Source organism: Eleutherodactylus coqui, chromosome 8 (assembly GCF_035609145.1).
Source record: "Eleutherodactylus coqui strain aEleCoq1 chromosome 8, aEleCoq1.hap1, whole genome shotgun sequence".
Classification (NCBI taxonomy): domain Eukaryota; kingdom Metazoa; phylum Chordata; class Amphibia; order Anura; family Eleutherodactylidae; genus Eleutherodactylus; species Eleutherodactylus coqui.
Genome location: NC_089844.1, coordinates 166,713,639 through 166,732,328, shown reverse-complemented (window position 1 = coordinate 166,732,328; position 18,690 = coordinate 166,713,639).

The following is an 18,690-nucleotide window of genomic DNA, read 5'->3' as shown; positions in this document are numbered from 1 at the left end:
TGAAAACCGGGGTATCCCAAGTGCAGCCTCCAGATTTAGCCCAAAGCCAAATCAGTTTGTGGCAAAGCGGGTCCACATCCGCTTGCTGACCTAACGGTGCCCAGTTGTAGGTTTTAGGCACCGACCACAATAATGTGAGCCATTACCTGTGAACGGTGAGGAACTTGCTGTTTTGTTTGAAAATGTAATATTAGTTTAAGGATTAGGGTAAAAGTTGTAAACTTGGCCGGTCTGCATATGTGATATTGATGAGCTCTACTAGATGGTCCTTCTATTTCTCCTAGATAGTCAGCAGATTGAAAGAACATTTTTTTCTACCTACCTTTAATGGTAGAAAGCACACCACGTTTGGAGATGGAAAGGTGGGCTAGAGGGGATATGGAGGAGGCCTATGCGTTTTAGTTTAAATTTTTTGCTAGGTGTGCATTCATCTGTTTGCTGGCAATCTAGGAAAAATAGCTACAAAGTGTCGGGCCAAAGGTGTAATTGTAGTGGGTGGAAAGTTTGTGTTTTACTTGGGCCTTTGGACCTTAGGGATCCCTTTATAATAATAATAAAATAATAGTAATCCTTATTTGTGTAGCGCCATGGGCGTCTTGCTCATCAGCACTGAGATGGGTCACGGTGGCATGTTCTTTGGGGCTGAGGAGGGAGTGGACTGTATCGAAAAGTGGTTTGGGGTGTGGGATAGTGAGGAGACTTATGAGCAGATCAGCAGTATAGATCATTTTAATTGAAGGCCTTGTCAGAAACTTTGTATAGTTGTCCAATAGATAAAAGTTAGAACTTTACGTAAATGTATTGCACGTTGCTCTTAGGAAGCATAGTAATGGCTCACAATGTAATCCTTTTTTTTGCAACAGGCTTCATCTGAGGTGAGTATAGCATTAATAGGTTTTGCACCTTGGTCTTATGTTAGTGTCAGCTGCCACATAACTGAGACTTCTTTTGTGAGTAACGGCTTGGGTACCCCGCAGCGAAGACCAAATGCCCCTTTGAGGTGCAAGAGGTGAAAACCGGGGTATCCCAAGTGCAGCCTCCAGATTTAGCCCAAAGCCAAATCAGTTTGTGGCAAAGCGGGTCCACATCCGCTTGCTGACCTAACGGTGCCCAGTTGTAGGTTTTAGGCACCGACCACAATAATGTGAGCCATTACCTGTGAACGGTGAGGAACTTGCTGTTTTGTTTGAAAATGTAATATTAGTTTAAGGATTAGGGTAAAAGTTGTAAACTTGGCCGGTCTGCATATGTGATATTGAGGAGCTCTACTAGATGGTCCTTCTATTTCTCCTAGATAGTCAGCAGATTGAAAGAATATTTTTTTCTACCTACCTTTAATGGTAGAAAGCACACCACGTTTGGAGATGGAAAGGTGGGCTAGAGGGGATATGGAGGAGGCCTATGCGTTTTAGTTTAAATTTTTTGCTAGGTGTGCATTCATCTGTTTGCTGGCAATCTAGGAAAAATAGCTACAAAGTGTCGGGCCAAAGGTGTAATTGTAGTGGGTGGAAAGTTTGTGTTTTACTTGGGCCTTTGGACCTTAGGGATCCCTTCATAATAATAATAAAATAATAATCCTTATTTGTGTAGCGCCATGGGCGTCTTGCTCATCAGCACTGAGATGTGTCACGGTGGCATGTTCTTTGGGGCTGAGGAGGGAGTGGACTGTATCGAAAAGTGGTTTGGGGTGTGGGATAGTGAGGAGACTTATGAGCAGATCAGCAGTATAGATCATTTTAATTGAAGGCCTTGTCAGAAACTTTGTATAGTTGTCCAATAGATAAAAGTTAGAACTTTACGTAAATGTATTGCACGTTGCTTTTAGGAAGCATAGTAATGGCTCACAATGTAATCCTTTTTTTTGCAACAGGCTTCATCTGAGGTGAGTATAGCATTAATAGGTTTTGCACCTTGGTCTTATGTTAGTGTCAGCTGCCACATAACTGAGACTACTTTTGTGAGTAACGGCTTGGGTACCCCGCAGCGAAGACCAAATGCCCCTTTGAGGTGCAAGAGGTGAAAACCGGGGTATCCCAAGTGCAGCCTCCAGATTTAGCCCAAAGCCAAATCAGTTTGTGGCAAAGCGGGTCCACATCCGCTTGCTGACCTAACGGTGCCCAGTTGTAGGTTTTAGGCACCGACCACAATAATGTGAGCCATTACCTGTGAACGGTGAGGAACTTGCTGTTTTGTTTGAAAATGTAATATTAGTTTAAGGATTAGGGTAAAAGTTGTAAACTTGGCCGGTCTGCATATGTCATATTGAGGAGCTCTTCTAGATGGTCCTTCTATTTCTCCTAGATAGTCAGCAGATTGAAAGAACATTTTTTTCTACCTACCTTTAATGGTAGAAAGCACACCACGTTTGGAGATGGAAAGGTGGGCTAGAGGGGATATGGAGGAGGCCTATGCGTTTTAGTTTAAATTTTTTGCTAGGTGTGCATTCATCTGTTTGCTGGCAATCTAGGAAAAATAGCTACAAAGTGTCGGGCCAAAGGTGTAATTGTAGTGGGTGGAAAGTTTGTGTTTTACTTGGGCCTTTGGACCTTAGGGATCCCTTCATAATTATAATAAAATAATAGTAATCCTTATTTGTGTAGCGCCATGGGCGTCTTGCTCATCAGCACTGAGATGTGTCACGGTGGCATGTTCTTTGGGGCTGAGGAGGGAGTGGACTGTATCGAAAAGTGGTTTGGGGTGTGGGATAGTGAGGAGACTTATGAGCAGATCAGCAGTATAGATCATTTTAATTGAAGGCCTTGTCAGAAACTTTGTATAGTTGTCCAATAGATAAAAGTTAGAACTTTACGTAAATGTATTGCACGTTGCTGTTAGGAAGCATAGTAATGGCTCACAATGTAATCCTTTTTTTTGCAACAGGCTTCATCTGAGGTGAGTATAGCATTAATAGGTTTTGCACCTTGGTCTTATGTTAGTGTCAGCTGCCACATAACTGAGACTACTTTTGCGAGTAACGGCTTGGGTACCCCGCAGCGAAGACCAAATGCCCCTTTGAGGTGCAAGAGGTGAAAACCGGGGTATCCTAAGTGCAGCCTCCAAATTTAACCCAAAGCCAAATCAGTTTGTGGCAAAGCGGGTCCACATCCGCTTGCTGACCTAACGGTGCCCAGTTGTAGGTTTTAGGCACCGACCACAATAATGTGAGCCATTACCTGTGAACTGTGAGGAACTTGCTGTTTTGTTTGAAAATGTAATATTAGTTGAAGGATTAGGGTAAAAGTTGTAAACTTGGCCGGTCTGCATATGTGATATTGAGGAGCTATAGTAGATGGTCCTTCTATTTCTCCTAGATAGTCAGCAGATTGAAAGAACATTTTTTTCTACCTACCTTTAATGGTAGAAAGCACACCACGTTTGGAGATGGAAAGGTGGGCTAGAGGGGATATGGAGGAGGCCTATGCGTTTTAGTTTAAATTTTTTGCTAGGTGTGCATTCATCTGTTTGCTGGCAATCTAGGAAAAATAGCTACAAAGTGTCGGGCCAAAGGTGTAATTGTAGTGGGTGGAAAGTTTGTGTTTTACTTGGGCCTTTGGACCTTAGGGATCCCTTCATAATAATAATAAAATAATAGTAATCCTTATTTGTGTAGCGCCATGGGCGTCTTGCTCATCAGCACTGAGATGTGTCACGGTGGCATGTTCTTTGGGGCTGATGAGGGAGTGGACTGTATCGAAAAGTGGTTTGGGGTGTGGGATAGTGAGGAGACTTATGAGCAGATCAGCAGTATAGATCATTTTAATTGAAGGCCTTGTCAGAAACTTTGTATAGTTGTCCAATAGATAAAAGTTAGAACTTTACGTAAATGTATTGCACGTTGCTCTTAGGAAGCATAGTAATGGCTCACAATGTAATCCTTTTTTTTGCAACAGGCTTCATCTGAGGTGAGTATAGCATTAATAGGTTTTGCACCTTGGTCTTATGTTAGTGTCAGCTGCCACATAACTGAGACTACTTTTGCGAGTAACGGCTTGGGTACCCCGCAGCGAAGACCAAATGCCCCTTTGAGGTGCAGGAGGTGAAAACCGGGGTATCCCAAGTGCAGCCTCCAGATTTAGCCCAAAGCCAAATCAGTTTGTGGCAAAGCGGGTCCACATCCGCTTGCTGACCTAACGGTGCCCAGTTGTAGGTTTTAGGCACCGACCACAATAATGTGAGCCATTACCTGTGAACGGTGAGGAACTTGCTGTTTTGTTTGAAAATGTAATATTAGTTTAAGGATTAGGGTAAAAGTTGTAAACTTGGCCGGTCTGCATATGTGATATTGAGGAGCTATACTAGATGGTCCTTCTATTTCTCCTACATAGTCAGCAGATTGAAAGAACATTTTTTTCTACCTACCTTTAATGGTAGAAAGCACACCACGTTTGGAGATGGAAAGGTGGGCTAGAGGGGATATGGAGGAGGCCTATGCGTTTTAGTTTAAATTTTTTGCTAGGTGTGCATTCATCTGTTTGCTGGCAATCTAGGAAAAATAGCTACAAAGTGTCGGGCCAAAGGTGTAATTGTAGTGGGTGGAAAGTTTGTGTTTTACTTGGGCCTTTGGACCTTAGGGATCCCTTCATAATAATAATAAAATAATAGTAATCCTTATTTGTGTAGCGCCATGGGCGTCTTGCTCATCAGCACTGAGATGTGTCACGGTGGCATGTTCTTTGGGGCTGAGGAGGGAGTGGACTGTATCGAAAAGTGGTTTGGGGTGTGGGATAGTGAGGAGACTTATGAGCAGATCAGCAGTATAGATCATTTTAATTGAAGGCCTTGTCAGAAACTTTGTATAGTTGTCCAATAGATAAAAGTTAGAACTTTACGTAAATGTATTGCACGTTGCTCTTAGGAAGCATAGTAATGGCTCACAATGTAATCCTTTTTTTTGCAACAGGCTTCATCTGAGGTGAGTATAGCATTAATAGGTTTTGCACCTTGGTCTTATGTTAGTGTCAGCTGCCACATAACTGAGACTACTTTTGCGAGTAACGGCTTGGGTACCCCGCAGCGAAGACCAAATGCCCCTTTGAGGTGCAGGAGGTGAAAACCGGGGTATCCCAAGTGCAGCCTCCAGATTTAGCCCAAAGCCAAATCAGTTTGTGGCAAAGCGGGTCCACATCCGCTTGCTGACCTAACGGTGCCCAGTTGTAGGTTTTAGGCACCGACCACAATAATGTGAGCCATTACCTGTGAACGGTGAGGAACTTGCTGTTTTGTTTGAAAATGTAATATTAGTTTAAGGATTAGGGTAAAAGTTGTAAACTTGGCCGGTCTGCATATGTGATATTGAGGAGCTATACTAGATGGTCCTTCTATTTCTCCTACATAGTCAGCAGATTGAAAGAACATTTTTTTCTACCTACCTTTAATGGTAGAAAGCACACCACGTTTGGAGATGGAAAGGTGGGCTAGAGGGGATATGGAGGAGGCCTATGCGTTTTAGTTTAAATTTTTTGCTAGGTGTGCATTCATCTGTTTGCTGGCAATCTAGGAAAAATAGCTACAAAGTGTCGGGCCAAAGGTGTAATTGTAGTGGGTGGAAAATTTGTGTTTTACTTGGGCCTTTGGACCTTAGGGATCCCTTCATAATAATAATAAAATAATAAACCTTATTTGTGTAGCGCCATGGGTGGCTTGCTCTTCAGCACTGAGATGCGTCACGGTGGCATGTTCTTTGGGGCTGAGGAGGGAGTGGACTGTATCGAAAAGTGGTTTGGGGTGTGGGATAGTGAGGAGACTTATGAGCAGATCAGCAGTATAGATCATTTTAATTGAAGGCCTTGTCAGAAACTTTGTATAGTTGGCCAATAGATAAAAGTTAGAACTTTACGTAAATGTATTGCACGTTGCTCTTAGGAAGCATAGTAATGGCTCACAATGTAATCCTGTTTTTTTGCAACAGGCTTCATCTGAGGTGAGTATAGCATTAATAGGTTTTGCACCTTGGTCTTATGTTAGTGTCAGCTGCCACATAACTGAGACTACTTTTGCGAGTAACGGCTTGGGTACCCCGCAGCGAAGACCAAATGCCCCTTTGAGGTGCAAGAGGTGAAAACCGGGGTATCCCAAGTGCAGCCTCCAGATTTAGCCCAAAGCCAAATCAGTTTGTGGCAAAGCGGGTCCACATCCGCTTGCTGACCTAACGGTGCCCAGTTGTAGGTTTTAGGCACCGACCACAATAATGTGAGCCATTACCTGTGAACGGTGAGGAACTTGCTGTTTTGTTTGAAAATGTAATATTAGTTTAAGGATTAGGGTAAAAGTTGTAAACTTGGCCGGTCTGCATGTGTGATATTGAGGAGCTATAGTAGATGGTCCTTCTATTTCTCCTAGATAGTCAGCAGATTGAAAGAACATTTTTTTCTACCTACCTTTAATGGTAGAAAGCACACGACGTTTGGAGATGGAAAGGTGGGCTAGAGGGGATATGGAGGAGGCCTATGCGTTTTAGTTTAAATTTTTTGCTAGGTGTGCATTCATCTGTTTGCTGGCAATCTAGGAAAAATAGCTACAAAGTGTCGGGCCAAAGGTGTAATTGTAGTGGGTGGAAAGTTTGTGTTTTACTTGGGCCTTTGGACTTTAGGGATCCCTTCATAATAATAATAAAATAATAGTAATCCTTATTTGTGTAGCGCCATGGGCGTCTTGCTCATCAGCACTGAGATGTGTCACGGTGGCATGTTCTTTGGGGCTGAGGAGGGAGTGGACTGTATCGAAAAGTGGTTTGGGGTGTGGGATAGTGAGGAGACTTATGAGCAGATCAGCAGTATAGATCATTTTAATTGAAGGCCTTGTCAGAAACTTTGTATAGTTGGCCAATAGATAAAAGTTAGAACTTTACGTAATTGCATTGCACGTTGCTCTTAGGAAGCATAGTAATGGCTCACAATGTAATCCTTTTTTTGCAACAGGCTTCATCTGAGGTGAGTATAGCATTAATAGGTTTTGCACCTTGGTCTTATGTTAGTGTCAGCTGCCACATAACTGAGACTACTTTTGCGAGTAACGGCTTGGGTACCCCGCAGCGAAGACCAAATGCCCCTTTGAGGTGCAAGAGGTGAAAACCGGGGTATCCTAAGTGCAGCCTCCAGATTTAACCCAAAGCCAAATCAGTTTGTGGCAAAGCGGGTCCACATCCGCTTGCTGACCTAACGGTGCCCAGTTGTAGGTTTTAGGCACCGACCACAATAATGTGAGCCATTACCTGTGAACTGTAAGGAACTTGCTGTTTTGTTTGAAAATGTAATATTAGTTTAAGGATTAGGGTAAAAGTTGTAAACTTGGCCGGTCTGCATATGTGATATTGAGGAGCTATAGTAGATGGTCCTTCTATTTCTCCTAGATAGTCAGCAGATTGAAAGAACATTTTTTTCTACCTACCTTTAATGGTAGAAAGCACACCACGTTTGGAGATGGAAAGGTGGGCTAGAGGGGATATGGAGGAGGCCTATGCGTTTTAGTTTAAATTTTTTGCTAGGTGTGCATTCATCTGTTTGCTGGCAATCTAGGAAAAATAGCTACAAAGTGTCGGGCCAAAGGTGTAATTGTAGTGGGTGGAAAGTTTGTGTTTTACTTGGGCCTTTGGACCTTAGGGATCCCTTCATAATAATAATAAAATAATAGTAATCCTTATTTGTGTAGCGCCATGGGCGTCTTGCTCATCAGCACTGAGATGTGTCACGGTGGCATGTTCTTTGGGGCTGAGGAGGGAGTGGACTGTATCGAAAAGTGGTTTGGGGTGTGGGATAGTGAGGAGACTTATGAGCAGATCAGCAGTATAGATCATTTTAATTGAAGGCCTTGTCAGAAACTTTGTATAGTTGTCCAATAGATAAAAGTTAGAACTTTACGTAAATGTATTGCACGTTGCTCTTAGGAAGCATAGTAATGGCTCACAATGTAATCCTTTTTTTTGCAACAGGCTTCATCTGAGGTGAGTATAGCATTAATAGGTTTTGCACCTTGGTCTTATGTTAGTGTCAGCTGCCACATAACTGAGACTACTTTTGCGAGTAACGGCTTGGGTACCCCGCAGCGAAGACCAAATGCCCCTTTGAGGTGCAGGAGGTGAAAACCGGGGTATCCCAAGTGCAGCCTCCAGATTTAGCCCAAAGCCAAATCAGTTTGTAGCAAAGCGGGTCCACATCCGCTTGCTGACCTAACGGTGCCCAGTTGTAGGTTTTAGGCACCGACCACAATAATGTGAGCCATTACCTGTGAACGGTGAGGAACTTGCTGTTTTGTTTGAAAATGTAATATTAGTTTAAGGATTAGGGTAAAAGTTGTAAACTTGGCCGGTCTGCATATGTGATATTGAGGAGCTATACTAGATGGTCCTTCTATTTCTCCTACATAGTCAGCAGATTGAAAGAACATTTTTTTCTACCTACCTTTAATGGTAGAAAGCACACCACGTTTGGAGATGGAAAGGTGGGCTAGAGGGGATATGGAGGAGGCCTATGCGCTTTAGTTTAAATTTTTTGCTAGGTGTGCATTCATCTGTTTGCTGGCAATCTAGGAAAAATAGCTACAAAGTGTCGGGCCAAAGGTGTAATTGTAGTGGGTGGAAAGTTTGTGTTTTACTTGGGCCTTTGGACCTTAGGGATCCCTTCATAATAATAATAAAATAATAATCCTTATTTGTGTAGCGCCATGGGCGTCTTGCTCATCAGCACTGAGATGTGTCACGGTGGCATGTTCTTTGGGGCTGAGGAGGGAGTGGACTGTATCGAAAAGTGGTTTGGGGTGTGGGATAGTGAGGAGACTTATGAGCAGATCAGCAGTATAGATCATTTTAATTGAAGGCCTTGTCAGAAACTTTGTATAGTTGGCCAATAGATAAAAGTTAGAACTTTACGTAAATGTATTGCACGTTGCTCTTAGGAAGCATAGTAATGGCTCACAATGTAATCCTGTTTTTTTGCAACAGGCTTCATCTGAGGTGAGTATAGCATTAATAGGTTTTGCACCTTGGTCTTATGTTAGTGTCAGCTGCCACATAACTGAGACTACTTTTGCGAGTAACGGCTTGGGTACCCCGCAGCGAAGACCAAATGCCCCTTTGAGGTGCAAGAGGTGAAAACCGGGGTATCCCAAGTGCAGCCTCCAGATTTAGCCCAAAGCCAAATCAGTTTGTGGCAAAGCGGGTCCACATCCGCTTGCTGACCTAACGGTGCCCAGTTGTAGGTTTTAGGCACCGACCACAATAATGTGAGCCATTACCTGTGAACGGTGAGGAACTTGCTGTTTTGTTTGAAAATGTAATATTAGTTTAAGGATTAGGGTAAAAGTTGTAAACTTGGCCGGTCTGCATGTGTGATATTGAGGAGCTATAGTAGATGGTCCTTCTATTTCTCCTAGATAGTCAGCAGATTGAAAGAACATTTTTTTCTACCTACCTTTAATGGTAGAAAGCACACGACGTTTGGAGATGGAAAGGTGGGCTAGAGGGGATATGGAGGAGGCCTATGCGTTTTAGTTTAAATTTTTTGCTAGGTGTGCATTCATCTGTTTGCTGGCAATCTAGGAAAAATAGCTACAAAGTGTCGGGCCAAAGGTGTAATTGTAGTGGGTGGAAAGTTTGTGTTTTACTTGGGCCTTTGGACTTTAGGGATCCCTTCATAATAATAATAAAATAATAGTAATCCTTATTTGTGTAGCGCCATGGGCGTCTTGCTCATCAGCACTGAGATGTGTCACGGTGGCATGTTCTTTGGGGCTGAGGAGGGAGTGGACTGTATCGAAAAGTGGTTTGGGGTGTGGGATAGTGAGGAGACTTATGAGCAGATCAGCAGTATAGATCATTTTAATTGAAGGCCTTGTCAGAAACTTTGTATAGTTGGCCAATAGATAAAAGTTAGAACTTTACGTAATTGCATTGCACGTTGCTCTTAGGAAGCATAGTAATGGCTCACAATGTAATCCTTTTTTTGCAACAGGCTTCATCTGAGGTGAGTATAGCATTAATAGGTTTTGCACCTTGGTCTTATGTTAGTGTCAGCTGCCACATAACTGAGACTACTTTTGCGAGTAACGGCTTGGGTACCCCGCAGCGAAGACCAAATGCCCCTTTGAGGTGCAAGAGGTGAAAACCGGGGTATCCTAAGTGCAGCCTCCAGATTTAACCCAAAGCCAAATCAGTTTGTGGCAAAGCGGGTCCACATCCGCTTGCTGACCTAACGGTGCCCAGTTGTAGGTTATAGGCACCGACCACAATAATGTGAGCCATTACCTGTGAACTGTAAGGAACTTGCTGTTTTGTTTGAAAATGTAATATTAGTTTAAGGATTAGGGTAAAAGTTGTAAACTTGGCCGGTCTGCATATGTGATATTGAGGAGCTATAGTAGATGGTCCTTCTATTTCTCCTAGATAGTCAGCAGATTGAAAGAACATTTTTTTCTACCTACCTTTAATGGTAGAAAGCACACCACGTTTGGAGATGGAAAGGTGGGCTAGAGGGGATATGGAGGAGGCCTATGCGTTTTAGTTTAAATTTTTTGCTAGGTGTGCATTCATCTGTTTGCTGGCAATCTAGGAAAAATAGCTACAAAGTGTCGGGCCAAAGGTGTAATTGTAGTGGGTGGAAAGTTTGTGTTTTACTTGGGCCTTTGGACCTTAGGGATCCCTTCATAATAATAATAAAATAATAGTAATCCTTATTTGTGTAGCGCCATGGGCGTCTTGCTCATCAGCACTGAGATGTGTCACGGTGGCATGTTCTTTGGGGCTGAGGAGGGAGTGGACTGTATCGAAAAGTGGTTTGGGGTGTGGGATAGTGAGGAGACTTATGAGCAGATCAGCAGTATAGATCATTTTAATTGAAGGCCTTGTCAGAAACTTTGTATAGTTGTCCAATAGATAAAAGTTAGAACTTTACGTAAATGTATTGCACGTTGCTCTTAGGAAGCATAGTAATGGCTCACAATGTAATCCTTTTTTTTGCAACAGGCTTCATCTGAGGTGAGTATAGCATTAATAGGTTTTGCACCTTGGTCTTATGTTAGTGTCAGCTGCCACATAACTGAGACTACTTTTGCGAGTAACGGCTTGGGTACCCCGCAGCGAAGACCAAATGCCCCTTTGAGGTGCAGGAGGTGAAAACCGGGGTATCCCAAGTGCAGCCTCCAGATTTAGCCCAAAGCCAAATCAGTTTGTGGCAAAGCGGGTCCACATCCGCTTGCTGACCTAACGGTGCCCAGTTGTAGGTTTTAGGCACCGACCACAATAATGTGAGCCATTACCTGTGAACGGTGAGGAACTTGCTGTTTTGTTTGAAAATGTAATATTAGTTTAAGGATTAGGGTAAAAGTTGTAAACTTGGCCGGTCTGCATATGTGATATTGAGGAGCTATACTAGATGGTCCTTCTATTTCTCCTACATAGTCAGCAGATTGAAAGAACATTTTTTTCTACCTACCTTTAATGGTAGAAAGCACACCACGTTTGGAGATGGAAAGGTGGGCTAGAGGGGATATGGAGGAGGCCTATGCGCTTTAGTTTAAATTTTTTGCTAGGTGTGCATTCATCTGTTTGCTGGCAATCTAGGAAAAATAGCTACAAAGTGTCGGGCCAAAGGTGTAATTGTAGTGGGTGGAAAGTTTGTGTTTTACTTGGGCCTTTGGACCTTAGGGATCCCTTCATAATAATAATAAAATAATAAACCTTATTTGTGTAGCGCCATGGGTGGCTTGCTCTTCAGCACTGAGATGCGTCACGGTGGCATGTTCTTTGGGGCTGAGGAGGGAGTGGACTGTATCGAAAAGTGGTTTGGGGTGTGGGATAGTGAGGAGACTTATGAGCAGATCAGCAGTATAGATCATTTTAATTGAAGGCCTTGTCAGAAACTTTGTATAGTTGTCCAATAGATAAAAGTTAGAACTTTACGTAAATGTATTGCACGTTGCTCTTAGGAAGCATAGTAATGGCTCACAATGTAATCCTGTTTTTTTGCAACAGGCTTCATCTGAGGTGAGTATAGCATTAATAGGTTTTGCACCTTGGTCTTATGTTAGTGTCAGCTGCCACATAACTGAGACTACTTTTGCGAGTAACGGCTTGGGTACCCCGCAGCGAAGACCAAATGCCCCTTTGAGGTGCAAGAGGTGAAAACCGGGGTATCCCAAGTGCAGCCTCCAGATTTAGCCCAAAGCCAAATCAGTTTGTGGCAAAGCGGGTCCACATCCGCTTGCTGACCTAACGGTGCCCAGTTGTAGGTTTTAGGCACCGACCACAATAATGTGAGCCATTACCTGTGAACGGTGAGGAACTTGCTGTTTTGTTTGAAAATGTAATATTAGTTTAAGGATTAGGGTAAAAGTTGTAAACTTGGCCGGTCTGCATGTGTGATATTGAGGAGCTATAGTAGATGGTCCTTCTATTTCTCCTAGATAGTCAGCAGATTGAAAGAACATTTTTTTCTACCTACCTTTAATGGTAGAAAGCACACGACGTTTGGAGATGGAAAGGTGGGCTAGAGGGGATATGGAGGAGGCCTATGCGTTTTAGTTTAAATTTTTTGCTAGGTGTGCATTCATCTGTTTGCTGGCAATCTAGGAAAAATAGCTACAAAGTGTCGGGCCAAAGGTGTAATTGTAGTGGGTGGAAAGTTTGTGTTTTACTTGGGCCTTTGGACTTTAGGGATCCCTTCATAATAATAATAAAATAATAGTAATCCTTATTTGTGTAGCGCCATGGGCGTCTTGCTCATCAGCACTGAGATGTGTCACGGTGGCATGTTCTTTGGGGCTGAGGAGGGAGTGGACTGTATCGAAAAGTGGTTTGGGGTGTGGGATAGTGAGGAGACTTATGAGCAGATCAGCAGTATAGATCATTTTAATTGAAGGCCTTGTCAGAAACTTTGTATAGTTGTCCAATAGATAAAAGTTAGAACTTTACGTAATTGTATTGCACGTTGCTCTTAGGAAGCATAGTAATGGCTCACAATGTAATCCTTTTTTTGCAACAGGCTTCATCTGAGGTGAGTATAGCATTAATAGGTTTTGCACCTTGGTCTTATGTTAGTGTCAGCTGCCACATAACTGAGACTACTTTTGCGAGTAACGGCTTGGGTACCCCGCAGCGAAGACCAAATGCCCCTTTGAGGTGCAAGAGGTGAAAACCGGGGTATCCTAAGTGCAGCCTCCAGATTTAACCCAAAGCCAAATCAGTTTGTGGCAAAGCGGGTCCACATCCGCTTGCTGACCTAACGGTGCCCAGTTGTAGGTTTTAGGCACCGACCACAATAATGTGAGCCATTACCTGTGAACGGTGAGGAACTTGCTGTTTTGTTTGAAAATGTAATATTAGTTTAAGGATTAGGGTAAAAGTTGTAAACTTGGCCGGTCTGCATATGTGATATTGAGGAGCTATAGTAGATGGTCCTTCTATTTCTCCTAGATAGTCAGCAGATTGAAAGAACATTTTTTTCTACCTACCTTTAATGGTAGAAAGCACACCACGTTTGGAGATGGAAAGGTGGGCTAGAGGGGATATGGAGGAGGCCTATGCGTTTTAGTTTAAATTTTTTGCTAGGTGTGCATTCATCTGTTTGCTGGCAATCTAGGAAAAATAGCTACAAAGTGTCGGGCCAAAGGTGTAATTGTAGTGGGTGGAAAGTTTGTGTTTTACTTGGGCCTTTGGACCTTAGGGATCCCTTCATAATAATAATAAAATAATAGTAATCCTTATTTGTGTAGCGCCATGGGCGTCTTGCTCATCAGCACTGAGATGTGTCACGGTGGCATGTTCTTTGGGGCTGAGGAGGGAGTGGACTGTATCGAAAAGTGGTTTGGGGTGTGGGATAGTGAGGAGACTTATGAGCAGATCAGCAGTATAGATCATTTTAATTGAAGGCCTTGTCAGAAACTTTGTATAGTTGTCCAATAGATAAAAGTTAGAACTTTACGTAAATGTATTGCACGTTGCTCTTAGGAAGCATAGTAATGGCTCACAATGTAATCCTTTTTTTTGCAACAGGCTTCATCTGAGGTGAGTATAGCATTAATAGGTTTTGCACCTTGGTCTTATGTTAGTGTCAGCTGCCACATAACTGAGACTACTTTTGCGAGTAACGGCTTGGGTACCCCGCAGCGAAGACCAAATGCCCCTTTGAGGTGCAGGAGGTGAAAACCGGGGTATCCCAAGTGCAGCCTCCAGATTTAGCCCAAAGCCAAATCAGTTTGTGGCAAAGCGGGTCCACATCCGCTTGCTGACCTAACGGTGCCCAGTTGTAGGTTTTAGGCACCGACCACAATAATGTGAGCCATTACCTGTGAACGGTGAGGAACTTGCTGTTTTGTTTGAAAATGTAATATTAGTTTAAGGATTAGGGTAAAAGTTGTAAACTTGGCCGGTCTGCATATGTGATATTGAGGAGCTCTACTAGATGGTCCTTCTATTTCTCCTACATAGTCAGCAGATTGAAAGAACATTTTTTTCTACCTACCTTTAATGGTAGAAAGCACACCACATTTGGAGATGGAAAGGTGGGCTAGAGGGGATATGGAGGAGGCCTATGCGTTTTAGTTTAAATTTTTTGCTAGGTGTGCATTCATCTGTTTGCTGGCAATCTAGGAAAAATAGCTACAAAGTGTCGGGCCAAAGGTGTAATTGTAGTGGGTGGAAAGTTTGTGTTTTACTTGGGCCTTTGGACCTTAGGGATCCCTTCATAATAATAATAAAATAATAGTAATCCTTATTTGTGTAGCGCCATGGGCGTCTTGCTCATCAGCACTGAGATGTGTCACGGTGGCATGTTCTTTGGGGCTGAGGAGGGAGTGGACTGTATCGAAAAGTGGTTTGGGGTGTGGGATAGTGAGGAGACTTATGAGCAGATCAGCAGTATAGATCATTTTAATTGAAGGCCTTGTCAGAAACTTTGTATAGTTGGCCAATAGATAAAAGTTAGAACTTTACGTAAATGTATTGCACGTTGCTCTTAGGAAGCATAGTAATGGCTCACAATGTAATCCTTTTTTTTGCAACAGGCTTCATCTGAGGTGAGTATAGCATTAATAGGTTTTGCACCTTGGTCTTATGTTAGTGTCAGCTGCCACATAACTGAGACTACTTTTGCGAGTAACGGCTTGGGTACCCCGCAGCGAAGACCAAATGCCCCTTTGAGGTGCAGGAGGTGAAAACCGGGGTATCCCAAGTGCAGCCTCCAGATTTAGCCCAAAGCCAAATCAGTTTGTGGCAAAGCGGGTCCACATCCGCTTGCTGACCTAACGGTGCCCAGTTGTAGGTTTTAGGCACCGACCACAATAATGTGAGCCATTACCTGTGAACGGTGAGGAACTTGCTGTTTTGTTTGAAAATGTAATATTAGTTTAAGGATTAGGGTAAAAGTTGTAAACTTGGCCGGTCTGCATATGTGATATTGAGGAGCTATACTAGATGGTCCTTCTATTTCTCCTACATAGTCAGCAGATTGAAAGAACATTTTTTTCTACCTACCTTTAATGGTAGAAAGCACACCACGTTTGGAGATGGAAAGGTGGGCTAGAGGGGATATGGAGGAGGCCTATGCGTTTTAGTTTAAATTTTTTGCTAGGTGTGCATTCATCTGTTTGCTGGCAATCTAGGAAAAATAGCTACAAAGTGTCGGGCCAAAGGTGTAATTGTAGTGGGTGGAAAGTTTGTGTTTTACTTGGGCCTTTGGACCTTAGGGATCCCTTCATAATAATAATAAAATAATAAACCTTATTTGTGTAGCGCCATGGGTGGCTTGCTCTTCAGCACTGAGATGCGTCACGGTGGCATGTTCTTTGGGGCTGAGGAGGGAGTGGACTGTATCGAAAAGTGGTTTGGGGTGTGGGATAGTGAGGAGACTTATGAGCAGATCAGCAGTATAGATCATTTTAATTGAAGGCCTTGTCAGAAACTTTGTATAGTTGGCCAATAGATAAAAGTTAGAACTTTACGTAAATGTATTGCACGTTGCTCTTATGAAGCATAGTAATGGCTCACAATGTAATCCTGTTTTTTTGCAACAGGCTTCATCTGAGGTAAGTATAGCATTAATAGGTTTTGCACCTTGGTCTTATGTTAGTGTCAGCTGCCACATAACTGAGACTACTTTTGCGAGTAACGGCTTGGGTACCCCGCAGCGAAGACCAAATGCCCCTTTGAGGTGCAAGAGGTGAAAACCGGGGTATCCCAAGTGCAGCCTCCAGATTTAGCCCAAAGCCAAATCAGTTTGTGGCAAAGCGGGTCCACATCCGCTTGCTGACCTAACGGTGCCCAGTTGTAGGTTTTAGGCACCGACCACAATAATGTGAGCCATTACCTGTGAACGGTGAGGAACTTGCTGTTTTGTTTGAAAATGTAATATTAGTTTAAGGATTAGGGTAAAAGTTGTAAACTTGTCCGGTCTGCATATGTGATATTGAGGAGCTCTACTAGATGGTCCTTCTATTTCTCCTAGATAGTCAGCAGATTGAAAGAACATTTTTTTCTACCTACCTTTAATGGTAGAAAGCACACCACGTTTGGAGATGGAAAGGTGGGCTAGAGGGGATATGGAGGAGGCCTATGCGTTTTAGTTTAAATTTTTTGCTAGGTGTGCATTCATCTGTTTGCTGGCAATCTAGGAAAAATAGCTACAAAGTGTCGGGCCAAAGGTGTAATTGTAGTGGGTGGAAAGTTTGTGTTTTACTTGGGCCTTTGGACCTTAGGGATCCCTTCATAATAATAATAAAATAATAGTAATCCTTATTTGTGTAGCGCCATGGGCGTCTTGCTCATCAGCACTGAGATGTGTCACGGTGGCATGTTCTTTGGGGCTGAGGAGGGAGTGGACTGTATCGAAAAGTGGTTTGGGGTGTGGGATAGTGAGGAGACTTATGAGCAGATCAGCAGTATAGATCATTTTAATTGAAGGCCTTGTCAGAAACTTTGTATAGTTGTCCAATAGATAAAAGTTAGAACTTTACGTAAATGTATTGCACGTTGCTCTTAGGAAGCATAGTAATGGCTCACAATGTAATCCTTTTTTTTGCAACAGGCTTCATCTGAGGTGAGTATAGCATTAAAGGAGATGTCCCGAGGCAGCAAGTGGGTCTATACACTTCTGTATGGCCATAATAATGCACTTTGTAATGTACATTGTGCATTAATTATGAGCCATACAGAAGTTATAAAAAGTTTTATACTTACCTGCTCCGTTGCTGGCGTCCTCGTCTCCATGGAGCCGACTAATTTTTGGCCTCCGATGGCCAAATTAGCCGCGCTTGCGCAGTCCGGGTCTTCAGCTTTCTTCTATGGAGCCGCTCGTGCCAGAGAGGGGCTCCGTGTAGCTCCGCCCCGTCACGTGCCGATTCCAGCCAATCAGGAGGCTGGAATCGGCAGTGGACCGCACAGAAGAGCTGCGGTCCACGAAGGTAGAAGATCCCGGCGGCCATCTTCAGCGGTAAGTATTGAAGTCACCGGACCGCCGGGATTCAGGTAAGCGCTGTGCGGGTGGTTTTTTTAACCCCTGCATCGGGGTTGTCTCGCGCCGAACGGGGGGGGGGGTTAAAAAAAAAAAAACCCGTTTCGGCGCGGGACATCTCCTTTAATAGGTTTTGCACCTTGGTCTTATGTTAGTGTCAGCTGCCACATAACTGAGACTACTTTTGCGAGTAACGGCTTGGGTACCCCGCAGCGAAGACCAAATGCCCCTTTGAGGTGCAGGAGGTGAAAACCGGGGTATCCTAAGTGCAGCCTCCAGATTTAGCCCAAAGCCAAATCAGTTTGTGGCAAAGCGGGTCCACATCCGCTTGCTGACCTAACGGTGCCCAGTTGTAGGTTTTAGGCACCGACCACAATAATGTGAGCCATTACCTGTGAACGGTGAGGAACTTGCTGTTTTGTTTGAAAATGTAATATTAGTTTAAGGATTAGGGTAAAAGTTGTAAACTTGGCCGGTCTGCATATGTGATATTGAGGAGCTATACTAGATGGTCCTTCTATTTCTCCTACATAGTCAGCAGATTGAAAGAACATTTTTTTCTACCTACCTTTAATGGTAGAAAGCACACGACGTTTGGAGATGGAAAGGTGGGCTAGAGGGGATATGGAGGAGGCCTATGCGCTTTAGTTTAAATTTTTTGCTAGGTGTGCATTCATCTGTTTGCTGGCAATCTAGGAAAAATAGCTACAAAGTGTCGGGCCAAAGGTGTAATTGTAGTGGGTGGAAAGTTTGTGTTTTACTTGGGCCTTTGGACCTTAGGGATCCCTTCATAATAATAATAAAATAATAAACCTTATTTGTGTAGCGCCATGGGCGGCTTGCTCTTCAGCACTGAGATGCGTCACGGTGGCATGTTCTTTGGGGCTGAGGAGGGAGTGGACTGTATCGAAAAGTGGTTTGGGGTGTGGGATAGTGAGGAGACTTATGAGCAGATCAGCAGTATAGATCATTTTAATTGAAGGCCTTGTCAGAAACTTTGTATAGTTGGCCAATAGATAAAAGTTAGAACTTTACGTAAATGTATTGCACGTTGCTCTTAGGAAGCATAGTAATGGCTCACAATGTAATCCTGTTTTTTTGCAACAGGCTTCATCTGAGGTAAGTATAGCATTAATAGGTTTTGCACCTTGGTCTTATGTTAGTGTCAGCTGCCACATAACTGAGACTACTTTTGCGAGTAACGGCTTGGGTACCCCGCAGCGAAGACCAAATGCCCCTTTGAGGTGCAAGAGGG